Genomic DNA, 15,405 nt, shown 5'->3' with positions numbered 1-15,405 from the left:
TCACGTGTGGTGCATGGGGTTGGGACTGCCGGTAGTTTGCAGGCTCGTGGGGGCATGTGGGGCACTTTTGAGTGACGGGGTTTTGTAGGGTTAGGTTTCAGAGGGTTTTGTTTTTGGCTATATGTTTGGTTTTGTGAAATAATGATGGGTAGAGGTGGATCTGAGAAGGGCAGCACGGGAAGGTGTTTTCTAGCGGCGACTGAGCGTGATAGGGTTTAGGTTGGATCACACTTTGATACCATGTTGAGATTTTGATTAAATGAATAACCTAACTTGGAGATAGGTCTCTCCCTCTTTTTATAATACAAATCAAATACATTCTAATGACCATAATACCCTTACTAACTCTCACTAATTAACATACTAACACACTCAATAATAACACTAAAAGACTAAAATAACCTTTAACAATAATTTTCTATGAAAAAAACTGCATTCGTAATTTTTCTGGTATTTGCAGAGTTTATTTGGATATAAGTTTGATCTTACAACAGAGGCCATTGGGAGGAAGAAGAAAATTAAGAAGTTAAAAGGAAAAAAAAAAATGCAAAAAAAAAAAAAACACAAGTCACATCTTGGTTGAGAAACATTACATTTTGGCTTTTAAAGGGCAAAAAAGGTAACAGTTCTTGCTCCTTTTGTTTTTGATAGAAAAAGAAGATTTCATTGATTGGAAGAGATTTTACGCGAGGGAGAATGAGACATCTCCCAAAAAAGGCCTGAAAACAATCCCGGAAAAAAAACTAATAAATACCAAAAAGTAGAAGATCATGCCAATAGGTTCTTCCTATTTCTATGTAACTTGTGGAAACTAGTTCCTCTGAAAAAACCTAAACCATGCGCACCACAGTGAGGCCAAATCTTGCTCCTTTCCTTCCTATTTGCCATTTTATTCGGTTGGATCCTTTTTAATTTTAACATGATGGTTGAAGATATCCACAACTTGAGAATAAGATATTAGGCAAAATACAATGACCTTCCCTTAGTTTTTAAAAAAGGCACGGACCTCGCCCGAGATAAAAAAGTTAAACTGACCTCCACTTTTAGTGCTGTCTGATAAACAGTGTTAACTTATTTTTTAAACAAATTTTCCCTTATTAATAAAATATGCAACGGTGTTGTTTTTCAGTTCATTTGACACGGAAAATTGATGTTGTTTAGGTAAGTCAAACTTTAGTGCCGCTCTTCAACCATTTTCAGGTAAGTACAACTGCCATTTTTTCGGTATTGCAAACTAAGAACTGCTCAGTCACGTGATTGCATCCCAACTGCCCGCCACCTGACTGCCAATTTATGCTAAATGAGATTCTAGCCAAAGCCTCATCTTTGATAGAAAAAAGTGAGACTGACCATAAGACAACACTATGTTTTCTGAGCCATTTTACCCATCATGGGAGCTTCTAGGTTTGTTCAGAAATGACTTGTTTAGTGCTATGACTGTCAGTAGATATGAAATATTGGGTAAATTGGAGGACTAATCATGATGGTAGTAGGTCTCTCCATCTTTTTATAATAATAAAAACAAAATAAAGAGAGAAGGACTGAATCTATAATCCAAGGATTAGCGCAAGATGGATGACAAATTGCAGAGCATAAGCAATGGGAAGAGAAGCTGGCTGGGATGCTTGATATTGCTGGAACTTGGAATACTCTCCCTCTCTATAATAGTACACTATTTCCCATTTGAGCCAGAAGAGTGGAATCTGTGATGGGTACTATTACATTACCTCTTTACCCAACAACTTAAGCTATTAGGTTGCAAGCCAACAATGTATATCAAACCTTAACACTCCCTTGCACGTGCACGAGGAGAGATAACACATAATGAATGACACCTTTATTTGGAAAAAGATAAATTTTAACAAACTTACATTAAACGTGGGCAAAAAGACTTGGACCTAGGATAACTAGCTTTGATACCATGTTAGATAACCGCTTTACCTAACAGCTTAAGCTGTTAGGTTGTGGGTCAACAATGCATATCAAGCTTTAACAGGTACTTTGGCAATGAATTGGAGTTTACCGTGAAGATCCCAACATTGCTCAATTGTATGACCTCCTTGTCCACAATGAGTGCATTTGGAGGGGACCTTTGCCATGTCATTCCTGCCACCATAACCACTTGAACTAACTTGAGAACTTCTATAGCTATGGGTTGCATGATGTTGAGTTCTCATGGATGTACATAATCTTTGTAGAGTACTTTGTGACATTCTTTATCTTTTTATTATGACTGAAAATACTCCATGGATATGTTGTACATGCCTGCAAATGTTACTGGAGTATAAGAGCTTGAGGTAATCTCAGGTCTCTTTACATGCATCCAGATGCATGCGCACCCATGCAATTTGGCATTCAATTGAGTTCCACCATAGGGAGATAGTCAATGCATCTTCCTGAATCTATACTATTTTTTGTCGTCACTAAGCCCAAATTGAAACATATGTTCAGACTTACCTAAGCCTATTAAATAGATCTTGACAACCTTGGATCATTGCACATAATTCTTTCATTCAAGTTTACAACAATGATGAAGGAAGCATACTTTTGGGATTCATGGATTCCATCCCAAAAATCAGATTTGAGACCAACAATGAACAAGTTCAATGGTCAAAACAACTGGAATAACCACAAACAAGGTGAACAATTGAAACAACCACATACTAGTTTAGCACTGCCATAGCCCCAAAAAGCTATCACACAACCCTAATGATACTGAACAACCATTAACAAAGTGCCAAGAGTGAATGATAAAAAAAAGATTAGATCTTTTGAACTAAAGACATGATCCACAAGGCCGCAACTTGATATTATGGAGTGTGGAGGTTTTCAAGGCATTTGAGAATAAATGGATCAAAAATAGTGCTCAACGAGCTCTCATGTGCTATTGTGTGGTGTCAGAGCTGGTGGCTTTTGGCTGGTGTGTGAGGACACGTGGGGGCTCCTCTGACGATTAAATTTCATTGGATTATGGCAGTGTTTGTGACTATATATGGGATGGGTTTTGCAAAATCTAAAGGGTATCTTTAGATTTTTGAAGTGGCAGTAGCATCCAAGAATTTGGCCTGCGACTGCTGCATTTTCTAGCGACTCCAATAGTTGTTTCTGGTTTTTGGTGGTGAGGATGATCCTCTGTGGCAGGTTTGCATAGGATAAGGAGGTTTAGGTTTTTGTCGTTTACGCACTTTGGGTTTAGGTTGGATCTTGCTTTGAACCATGTTTATTGGGTAAATTGGAAGACCTAATCGAAATGATAGATCTCTCCCTATATTTATAATATATGTGAAGTACATAACAAAGATCATGATACCCTTACTAACTTTCGCTTGCTAATGTAGCAATAACACAGCAATTATGCTAAATGACCAAAGTAATTTGTAACATGTACTATGAAACAAGGTTCAACATTACCCGCCAATTGATCTTAATATACCTTTATCTAACCAAAAGCACAATTTAGAGGAAATCAAGTTCAAGTAGTTCATCAAATGTTTTGTATGCAATGACATGTCACTGAACCTTAATTTGATGCAATGCCGGGCCTCGTCAGTCCTGCCTGTCAACATGTGTGGATCGGGGATCCGACATCTCAGTGGGTATGATGACCCTAAAACAATTTTTTGTGGAATTTAATTGTGTTAAGGGTTCTATCATCTATGGAGCTGCCACTTTTATTACCCTAGGTGTGGTTAGGTTACCTAATTACTACCGATTAATTGGCCTATAAGCTAAACCTAGATACAAGGAACAGATAGTCGTGGTCTGTGCATATAGAGCCAAGTTTAGGAGTACGACGATGGGAGGGGAAGGTATAGGCCCCCCTACACACTCGTTCCATGAACTATGCCATAATAACTTTAGAAATCTCAACCGCACATGATGCATTCTTAGCTTTTTCATTTAGGTTTTGGATTACCATCCTCTAAATATCCGTATTGATTGACTGAGATTTTATTCATTGCTTGAAAGAAGAGCAAATTTAAAAGGGGAGGTGAATACTTAACTAGAATAAAAAACAGGCATAGAACCTCAATGACTTGTGCCTTTTACAAGAAGGAGCTACCCAATAAATTAAACCTATTCAGTTACCATTTTTCATACGCTATTTACTTTCCTTATACAAGCAATAAATAAAATCAAGACCTAAACTTCCTGAACAGAAGCAAACACAATTTACTTACAGGGGAAACCTGTTTTTATTTTTCAATTTTTAACTTTTATGATTTTTGGTAATTTGAAGATCTGAAGAAGCAAAATAAAACAATAAATCCTAAAAATTTAATAAAGATCATCTCTTTTTGCCTTTTTAGAATTTAGAAATTTTTTTTTGGATTTTATATTTTTTGAAATCTTTAATGATAGATAAAGTTTCCACACAATAATAATGCAACTAATAAAACTGATAAAGCTCTAATTACAAAATAACCTATTTTTATTTCTTTATTTTCTTATATTTAAAAATTTGATACTCCAATACTAGCAATAAAAAGAATACTAATCACATGCTTAAAACAAAAAAAAAAAATTTTTTTTTTGCTTAATCCCCTTTTATTTGTTTTTTGAAATTTTCAACCTTGTGTGTGTCTATATATATTAATTTTTTTATAGCTAAATAAAATTTATTAATAAGAGAAGAATTTATACAAGAGGGAGGATGAGACATTTCCCAAAGAAAATCTGGAACAAACCAGAAAAACAACTAGAAACAACAGAAAGAGAAGAAATCAACAAGCCAGCACATTCCTCCTATCTCTTTGAATCTCCTGGAAACTATTTCCTTGGAAAAAGCCAAATTCAATGCACCTCAGTGATGCTAAATACTGGATTTTATCCCTGACCAGCTCCCAAATTAGTTTTTTTCTCAAAGAATATCTGTGCGTTTTGTTCCATCCATATCTCCCATAAGCTGCAAATAAGCGACACTTCAATAAGGGTGCCTTATCCTTCTATCAAAACCAGTAAAAGAAATGACTAGTTACTCTTCCATTGATCCAGGGCATAACCCACTCTCTCCCACACTACCAAGCATCTTATTCCAATTCCCCAAGCTAAATCACTGTGTAAAACAAGATGAGAAGCTGTCTCAAAGTTCTTGAAACAGAGCACACAAACATCAGGAGAAAGAGCCATAAAAAATCTTCTGATTTGCAACAAGTTATTAGTATTTATTTTATTAAGCACAACCAAGTGAAAGCCTTAATCCTTGAGGGAGCCTTGGCCTTCCATATTATAGGGAAGACCGGAAATGAAGAATTAGAACGGATTAAGAATCCAAAAAAAAGATTTGCAAGGATTCACTCTCAACTGATTTGAGGACCAAGTACAAACGTCCCTCCTCGATGATAGGTTACTCTTATTCGATAAGGATAACAAAGAAGACAACCCCCTATTAAGAGGCCTCATAAAATGGTGATTCCAATTTCCAGGAAACCAAAGGAATACTTAAATCCCCAATAAAAAGAAAGATATGACTCTATTTTGCTTTGCACTCAAACGAAAGAGATTTGGGAAAGAAGTGGATAAAATTGCATTACCCTGCCAAGGCTCTTTCCAGAAGTAGATACATAACCCCCTCCCCACCACAAATTTAGCGTGAGGGGCAATGGAAGGATAGATTTAAGAAATGGACCTCCACGGACTCCCCAAAGAACATCTTAAATTAATGTTGGTATCATACCCATTCTCATCCCACTTGCTTCTCATTACTCTATGCCATAGGGAAGATTCTTCTAGAGGGAAGCACCATAACCATTTAGCTAAAAGCGTGGCGTTTTTAGACCAACTTACTTAGACAGTTAGACCCAACCTTCCTTCTCAGACCTATAGACCTCATCCCATCTAACTAAGTTATCCCTATGATCCCCTATACCAAATCACAAAAAAATATCTAATAATTTTCTCAAGCTTACTAGCAATGCCCATCAGAATCTTAAAAACTAACAGAAATCAAGCGGGATGCTAGAACGACAAGCCTAAATCAATGTAGTTCATCCCCCTAAAGAGAAGAGATCCCCCTTCCACCCATTTAGCTCTTCGTCACCCTATCCACCATTGGATTCCAAAACTCTATTGCTCTAGGATTGTCCCCCAAAGTAACCCCTAAATCAATCAAAGGCCAGTCTAGAATTCCACACCCCACTTAAGTGGCCCACTCCCTGACTTGCTCCTTGGGTACATTTAGAGCTACTATACCATTCTTCCATGTATTAATTTTGAGGTCAGACACCCTCTTGAAGATTCGGAGAATACCCAAAATTATTTTGAAAGAGGTACTATGATCATCAAGGAAGATAATATTATCATCAGTAGACTAGAGGTGGGATGCCACCACACTCCCTCTCCTTTCTTTTAAGCGTCTAACCAGCCCCCCCCTCTCCACAGCCCTATCCACCATCCTGCTCAACAAGTTAGTGCAAGAACAAATAAAAAAAGGGGATAAAGGTTGTCTAATGCCCCTAGAAGCACCAAATTGTGATTTGGATTCACCATTAATGATCATTGAGAACCATACATTAGATAGACAACCCCTTATCCAAGAACGCAGCCACCAGAACACTTTCTGCAAAGACTTTACCTAAGAAGCTCCAACTTACTCTTATCATATGTTTTCTCAAGATCTAATTTCAAAACAAGCCCCCCTTTTTTATTCCTATGACTATCCTCGACCACCTCATTGGCCACAAGAATGGCATCCACTATTTGTCTCCCCCCCTCACAAATATACTTTGGGTGCTAGAGATAGTATTAGCAAGCACTGCACTCAACCTATTAGATGAAGCTTTAGTAATAATCTTGTACGCACTAGAAACAAGAGTAATATGTCTAAAATCCACAACCTTAACAGATATAGATTTTTTCCTATGCTATAAAGGAGGAGTTGATGCTTTTGGTCAGAGGGCCAAAGAATTTAGTGAAAACTTTCAACAAATTGCTCTTTACAAGCTCCCAACAATCTTGGAAAAAAGTAATATTGAAGTCATCTAGAGTTGGGGTCTTATCCTTTCCAGTCCAAAAACCACCCCTTTTACTTCCTCCTCAAACAATCTCTCTAACCAATTCTTTTGATCACTAGTTATAGGATTCCGATCCAGCACCTATAAACATTGGTCTAAGATGATCGTTTTCCAAATACAAATTTTGAAAGAAATTAGTAATAACGTAAGCAATTTGATGATGGTCATTATTGACTCTTCCATCCCCTATGTCTGATTCCCTAATCAAATTCTTACTCCGTTTACCATTGGCTGGCCCGTGAAAAAAAGAAGAGTCACATCTATTTCCCATTTAAATTTGGTCTTTTGTCTCCAACTCCTCATTTCTTGGAAAATTACCTCTTCCAACTCATTCTTTAAGGAAACTATCCTTTTCTCCTTGCTAATTGAGAGACAAACCTCCTCCTTATTCCAAACTTTTGGCTTCTCCTTTAAGCATTTCAATTTTCTCATGAATCTAAAACCTTCCCACCTCCTTCTCATTCCCTCTCCCCACAACTCAAGCATAGATTTGGAAGTCGCATGATCCAACCACATATTCTCGAACCTAAAAGGAGTAGGACCCCACACCACCTTATTAGATTCTAACAAGATAGGAAAGGGGTCGAATATGGTCCTAGGGAGATTACTTTGAGTAAGGTTTGGAAACTTGTCCTCCCACTCTTTGAAAAATACGTACCTATCCAATCTTTCCAGTCACCACTCTAGCCCCCTCAACCTCAACCACCCCCCCCCCCCCACCCTTTTTTTCCTATTTTTTTTTCTAAGAAATCTCCCCACTTTAAAATTGCCTACCATTATCCACTCGGGGAAGCTTGAACCATAAATGAAGTACAATTCCTCCTAAGAAGTGCTTCTAAGAGTTGGTCGTCGGAGGTCCATATACTGAGGAATCCTACCGCTGCCCCCTCTCTCTCACTCAAAAAAGCACAGAAAGGGAAAACAAGCCCTGCTAGATGTCAACTTTGTATACATATTGAGAGTCCCACATGATGACAATCCTACTAGAGGTGCCATGCGAGGGCAAAAATTCCCAGTCCCTGCTTTGGCCCCCCAAATACTTGTAACCACTTCTCGTCTACCATTTCCATATTAGTTTCCTAGATAAGGTCTATGTCAGGGGAATACTTTACCAGGCTTCCTTAATTAGGTTCCTCGTCCTAGCCCCCCTAAGACCCTTACATTCCAACTATCTTCATAGTTTGACACGTTTCCCCCCTTTTCTACCCCTTTACCACCCTTGTAATTTATTGATGAGACCAAGTTTTTAAGCTCCTTTTGAACTTTTTTCATCCTCTTGTATGCCCTAGGGCTCAATCCCACCCTCATCATATTTCTTGTAGGGTCAAGTAATTCTAGGCCTTTGTCCTTGAGAAGTTTTTGTGGGTCTAAGCTGTCTCTCACTTTGCTCTCAAAGCTTAAACCACAACTCTCTTTTGTATTAGATTCTTCCCTTTGGTATATAGTTTCCAAAGAAAGAAATGGGTTGATTAGGAAGAGGAAAGATACCTTTACTAATGAAAGATGATTAGGATCCTCTATGAGAAAATCACCCTTCCCAGACTTATCCCTCCCCACACCAAAAGAAGAAATAACTGTGAATTACTTGCAGGATAGATATTAAGGCCAGGGTCTAAAGACAAATGCCCCTCATTGTTTAAATCTATCACATGATCAAAATTATGATTAATAAAATTTATACCTGCTTGAGCATTCTCAGGAGCCAGCTTAATACCATCTCCCTCCGATTTTTGTGACATCATTTCTGAACTCTTGGTTTCCTGCTGCCCTTGCCCCTCAAAATCTTCGTTGTTGCCTTTGAAAAGTTGTATTAAAGCCTCATCTGCATATTCAAGGTCAGCTCTCATATGATCAACCAATAATTCCTTTTCAGATTCAGCTATGCTGCCCATGTCTTCTTCCAAGTCATAAGACAAATCATCTTCAACGTCCCCCTCTTGTCCCATCGTCATCCCCTCTCTTAGCACTGAGGACAAGGAGAGAACTGGTTGCTGGTTTCAATTTGATCCTGCAGGTGTCAATTTGATCCCTTCTGTTTGTGGGGATCTCTATTCCATTGCAAACAAATTTTAGACCTTCGCCAGCCATAGTACCTTCTTGACCCCCATAACTCTACCCAACCGAATTACCCAAGCTTTGAGATTTTGTTCTGACTCTTCCCATCTCAGCCACAGGCCTATTATGTTGAGTTTCTCAAGTTGAACTCTTTTTCGGCATACCTGTTGGACCGGTGCTTTGTTTTTTGATAACCCAGTACCTGAGGCCAGGATGCTTTTGGTTTTTTAAGACCATTCATAGTGGGCCTTTGAGTGACCCGCCCAGCCTTATCCAGTTAAAAATATTTCCTTGTTTCCCTACCACCTTCTTGTGTGGGATTGGGATTTCTACAAGGAAATGAACCTCCCCAAATTGTTGAGATTTCGAATGTTTGCCTTTCCTGGTTCATTCCTAGTTGGTGCTCCTCAAATAACATCGACAAAGGGGATATTCCACAGAATTCTCTATAAAACACTTCTCCTCTCTTTACTCTCATTTGAGCTAACATTCGATGGGCCACAATTGGAACATATTTAGCTGCCAAGGTTTGTTTTGCTGGATTCATTCATGAGTGACAAAAGTTTCAGGAATACTTACTGCATGTGTTTTTCCTTTGTTCTCCTTTCTCAAACAAACATGTTTGACTCTGACATTTTCTAAAATTTGGAGACTAACTCTGTTGCCTGCTTGCTGAGACTAAGTTCACTTCGACCTCCTTCGGTCCCTTCGCTAGCTTCATAGATTACCCCTGTTAGTTTCATAGCCCACACAAGCTCCTCTTTCTCCATTTCTACAAAATATACATGTTTCCATGTAAATTCTGTGATACGATACATTGAGGAAGTCAACATGTTCAAAGAGACTACCTCCCTTTCAACTTTGAAAGTCGCATAGCTTCCCATCTTTGCTGCAGTAATGAGTCAGCAACAGGGTTTAGGTCCTGTGAGAGCCTTTTGAAGGTCATTCTTGAAGGGTAAAGTTGTTATGGTGTGGCAGAGAGATGCAAAATAGGGTATAGGTTGTTTGAGAGCCTTTAGAAGGACAAAGGTATAGAGAACTAAGGTTGGGGGTTTAGTACGTGAAGGAGGAAGTCGTTCTGGTGTTCATTTAGGGTTTTGAAGGTGCATGATGATGGCCTATGATTTCAGGCTTCAGTACTTGAAGGACAAAGTTGTCCTATTTTTATTTGAGGGTTCCGAAGGTTCTCTATGGTGCACAATGATTGCCTTTGAATATTATGAGAGGTTAGACAAAGGAGAATGGTGAGGTTCTAAAGATTGTCGAAGAATTTTTGGTGTAATGCAATTCGAAGGGTACATGAAAATCCTTTAGGCAGATTGTGAGATTGTTCAAGCAGTTTCTGGTTGGTGATGTAGGTTGTTGTGAGATTGATCGAGTTGGTTTCAAAGGGTGGATGATTGTGGGGGGAGGATTTGAAGGGAATGGTTTAGAAGAGAGGGAGGTGGAGAGGACACCATGCTCACGTACTCGCAGAGGGGCTCAGTGGGAAAAATCGCCATGCTAGCACAGTTGCCATATCAGTACCCTATTATCTTTATCAGGTTTTTCTTTAACACCTCTTTTCTCAAATTGGAGACATCACACACACACACACATTGTAATTTAACCTAAAATATAGTCGTAGAGGAAACAATATAGCCCCTATTCAGAATGTTTTAAAAAGTAAGTATTTTTCAAAAACATACTTTTTTGTAAGTATTCGTGTCATTATGTAGTGTTTGGTTTACACTTAAATAATTACTTATTTCAAAAAAGTACTTCTCCAAACTACTATATTTTTTAAGGAAAATTATTATTTTCTAAAAAGTATTTTTCTAAAAAATGTACTTATTTGAAAAATACTTATAATAAGTAATCTCATACTACTTTTAGTTAAGTACTTTTTTAAATAAGTACTTTTTCTAGAAAAAAAGTACTTTTCTATGACTACAATTTTTTTTTTTCAATGGAAAATTAGTATTTTTAAAAAAAAGCATTTTTCTAAAAAGAATACTTATCTAAAAAAGTACTTATGATAAGTAATCTCAGACTACTTTTAGTTTAGAACTTTTTCAGATAAGTACTTTTTCTAGAAAAAAAGTACTTTTCTAAGTGGTTCCAAATAAGTAATGATAATGACAATAGAGAACCGTGCCCACTACAATATATATATATATATATATATTTTAAACTACTTTTTACTTCTTTCCATGTTGTATGATATTTTGTATCTAGTAGAAACAATGCATAATAACAAGGATTCTTACCAGTGAAGACATGGAGAAGTCAAGAGTGTTCCTCTCCATGGCTGCTGTTGTTGAGGAAGAAACCAGAGACTGCTGCTCCATAGGCACAATTTTGCTTTGATGAAGAAGCTTCCATGGCTGCTGCTGTTGGGAGAAACCAGAGACTGCTGCTTCCGTGAAAAGGCCTGTGGTGACCACCAGAATGTGCTGGTTTTCCGGCCATACTGCCAGAAAACAAGAAAAAAAAAGAAGCAGTGGCTGCTCTCCTTGATCTCTCTCTCTCTCTCTCTCTCTATATATATATATATATATATATATATATAGAAATAAATCAAAATACAAGGGATAAATTTTAAGAAAACATTAAAAAAAGAAAAGAAGAAAAAAGCTGGAGGAACACCCGAATAGGGCAATCTTTGCTGATACTATTGTAGCTCCGGCTATGTCTTGCCAATGAACTTCATGGAAGTTTATCAACGCCCTCCTCTTCTTTTTCTCAAAGGGATCAGGTCTCCATGAACCAGAAGAGGAAGGTCTCACCATCCCTTGAATCCCTCAAGATATTGAACATGTCTTCCCTCTCTAACATGCAAGTATGCCCTATGTTCCCAATAGATTCAACGTGAGTTCCCCCTCACCTTCCTTCCTAACGTGTTAGGGTAAAAATCCAACTTCCAATAATTCCCCTAAAAAGTTAATCTTTTTTACCAACCCACCAAGGGAGAAGAACTTAGACAGCCCAAGTCTACATTCAACACAAATTGGCCAAATTAGCCCAATTTTGACCTTGGAGACTTGCATAAGCATGTCAATGCCTTGGTGATTTAAAAATTGATGTTCGGAGTTAGCCCAGACAAAAATGGGTGTCAACACTCCCTACCCCCTTTACAAGGTTATCTTATGGAATGTCATAGCACCTGGCATATTAATCAATTTTTTCAATTCTTTAAGCCCCCTTTTGCTAATCAACAAAAGAATTCACCCAATTTCATTTAAAATTTATATTTCTAATGCTTACCACGTGGGCAAGTATAGTTTGAAGTTGCTGATAAAGTATGAAGCGCTAAATTCATGGGTTTCTGGGTGCAGATGATATCCTTTGCTAATGCCTGAATTGTATAGTTAACCATTGAGTAATTACTTCTCTAATTATCAGTTCCACAAAGATTTAAATTGAATTACATATTTGAAAGTTTAATCTAATAGTTCCTAAATTTCAATAACAAACAAATAGTTCTGAGATGCATTTTCTTCTCCATAGCCCATTTATCTAGGGCAATTGATTCGTTCTGCACTGGAGACCACTTCTTGCATCCATTCAAACAATCTTTTAGCAATGGTTGATTCTCTGTAAAATTATGTACATTTCTTCAAAGCAGAGGACTGTTGAAGCAGGAAAAAAGAGATTGGATTGTGCAGAATCTCCTTCGATGGTATTGCAAGAAGCTTCGATTGGTGTATGATCGAAGAAGAGATTTATTTGAGAAAAAAAATAAAAACTTTTGAGTCTTGATTTCTTGAGAGATGAGGAGATTGGAGCAGCTTGTGGCTGGAGAAGCAGATTAGAGCATCTTGACAAAAAGAAAGAAGCCAAAGGCCTTCAACCAAATGCTATGACAAGGTCACGGCTTCAAATAGGGATTTAGTAGGGTTACTGTTCTCTGAGACGTATAAGAATTGGGATCAACAGAAAAAAACGACAATGGTGAGGAATAAGGAAAGAGAGGAGGGTAGAGAGAATTAAATAAAATATTGTTAAAAATCGTAACAGGGGCAGAGAAGCTATTTTTAAAAAATTAAATACTGATATCATATTCTGTTTTACTTATTAGCGAGCCATCTGACAGAGGTTAATAAGTGTAATTGAATTGAACATCAAGGAAGGTCAACATAATCTATAAAGCTCTTTAAAATTGAGTCCTGGTGGTGCCGGGTGTTGTATTTTGGGGTGATTTATCTTGCATTGGTGTGTGTATGTGTGTGTGTGTGTGTGTGTTTTCGGTTGAGTCTTGCTATTTTTTCGGTGCTTCTTGGGGACAGCAGCCCTTGGCTGTGCCATGAAGTGATTGCCCTCTTTTCCTGACTTGCCGCATGGAGCAAGCTCAATTGCCCATGCCAAAGGATCACTGACAAGCTTTCTTCAGGCCTGAAAAACTGCAATCCTGTTCACTGTTCCATCCACAAGAAACCCACTGCTGGTAGGGGTGATTGACACGTGAGGTGCTATGAAGTGCTGGCAGAGCTCTGCAGTCCAGTTCCAGACTTCCAGTTCACTGTTTCCCTGACTTTTTTTTTTTCGTTTCCAGAGCCCTGCAATTTTTTTTTTTTATTAAAAAGAAAAAAACACAGCAGGGGGGTTTGGTGAGTTAAAGAGTGCTTCAATTGATGTTCTTATTTCAGTGGGGGTTACGTGTGCTTCCACATGGGTGGGTTGGTGAGTGAACAAATTCTTACTTCTTATTTTCTTTCATATGGTGAGATGAGCATGGTTTCATTCATTGTATTGAGAGGCACCTGATGCGGTGATGGCCAAATTTAGGGTGGGTAGATCTATGAGAGATGAAGAAGCCTAGTGGTGGTTCAATGTGGATGAAGAGGTACCATGGCTGAATTTGGAGGTGATGACTGGTGTGGTGGGATGACCATTAGATTTGTCAATGGTAGGATCGGCTAAACTTGTGGGTGTTCTTCTCGTTTAGCTCCTGATCTCATATCCCCTCTTTCTGAAAGTTCCTGTTTAAGAATATCACGTTTGTCTTCCTTCTTTGGTTTTATTGACTATCACACAAGGCAAGGCACGATGGCACCTTGTAGTGGTGGTTCAGGGTCGTACTAGCTTAGCCTCTGTTGTGACGCCTCCAAACCCGCCACGTGGGGCTCGGAGTGCCATGTAGGAAAACTTGCATAAACCCCTATAATAGTCTTTGATACCATAAATACACAACCCGCCCCCAAACTGGGGTCCCGGGTGTTCCTGTCCATAACGGAAAACATAAATACGCAAGGGAAGACAAACCACCTCAAAACACATTACCAGAGTTCTAATTGTCCCAAACACAATTACAAAGCTTCCTGTCATTATATTACAACCCAAAATAACAAAACACGTCATCTGGTGTCTCACCAGCTTTGACAACCACTACGGACAGTCTAATTCCAGCCCAAAGTACGCTAGGCTTGGTTCCCTGAAGGACCTGAAATATTAGATGGATATTGGGGTGACACACTTCTCAGTTAGGTGGATCATATTATCATCAGTGTGTGGCTAACATGAGTTTTAGTGTGAACATAATATTTCCATTTATTCAAGTGATTAGAAAATGATATTTGAAAACTGTATTCACCTGTATAATTTAAAAATACATAAACCTTTCCTTCATAACATAGTTTGGCTCAAAATAGCCCGTTTATCGTAAATTCACAAATATATGCATAGAAGAACCAACCTCTTGGGCTACTGGACTAACGACATGCTTCCCCCCATGATGGGTTGTGCTGCCGGAAGGTTGGACTTAGCATCTGGTTGGTCGACCAATGCTAAGTCAAAGTAACTGGTCTGTAAGTACGATTTGCCCACCCTGTCTCAGAATTTACCTCGGTAGGGTCCCCTGGAATGTCCTTCAGGAGGAATCTCCCGGCATATCTTTCAAAAGTAGTATTGTACCTAGGCCAAATCGACTATCCCCCACCACACTTTCATACCAGTGTGGTTGCACTCCCTCCTGATTATAGCTACGGTACCGTGCTCACATTACATTTGATCCCTCAGGGTTCTTAGACCATATATTATAATTTACGAAATAAAATTGCAATAAAATCTCATTTCCGTATATTAGTATAAAACATGTCATATTGTATCTCGACATCAAGCCGTTGTTTCATTACCCGACATACATTCGTTATTTCATAACCTGGCATACTGCCGTCATTTCATAACTCGACGTACAGCCGTCATTTCATACCTCGGCATACGGCTGTCATTTCATACCCCAGCATACAGCCATCACATTCTGTAGTGATAGAACATCTGATAAAACCATCATGTTTAATTACACTATAATTCTCGTTCTCATGCCACAATTTTAACTGATAAATCATAATATAATAAA

The 15,405-nt window shown here is 38.3% G+C and overlaps 1 protein-coding gene across 3 annotated transcripts in view; it reads left to right on the top strand.

Moving 5' to 3' along the window:
- Positions 1 to 15,405, top strand: part of LOC131166988 (leucine carboxyl methyltransferase 1 homolog) — a 74,860-nt gene that overhangs the window by 48,432 nt on the left and 11,023 nt on the right. The window lies entirely within an intron of this gene.

This window comes from Malania oleifera, chromosome 10 (genome assembly GCF_029873635.1).
Source record: "Malania oleifera isolate guangnan ecotype guangnan chromosome 10, ASM2987363v1, whole genome shotgun sequence".
Classification (NCBI taxonomy): Eukaryota; Viridiplantae; Streptophyta; class Magnoliopsida; order Santalales; family Ximeniaceae; genus Malania; species Malania oleifera.
This window is presented reverse-complemented; position numbering and strand designations above follow the sequence as displayed.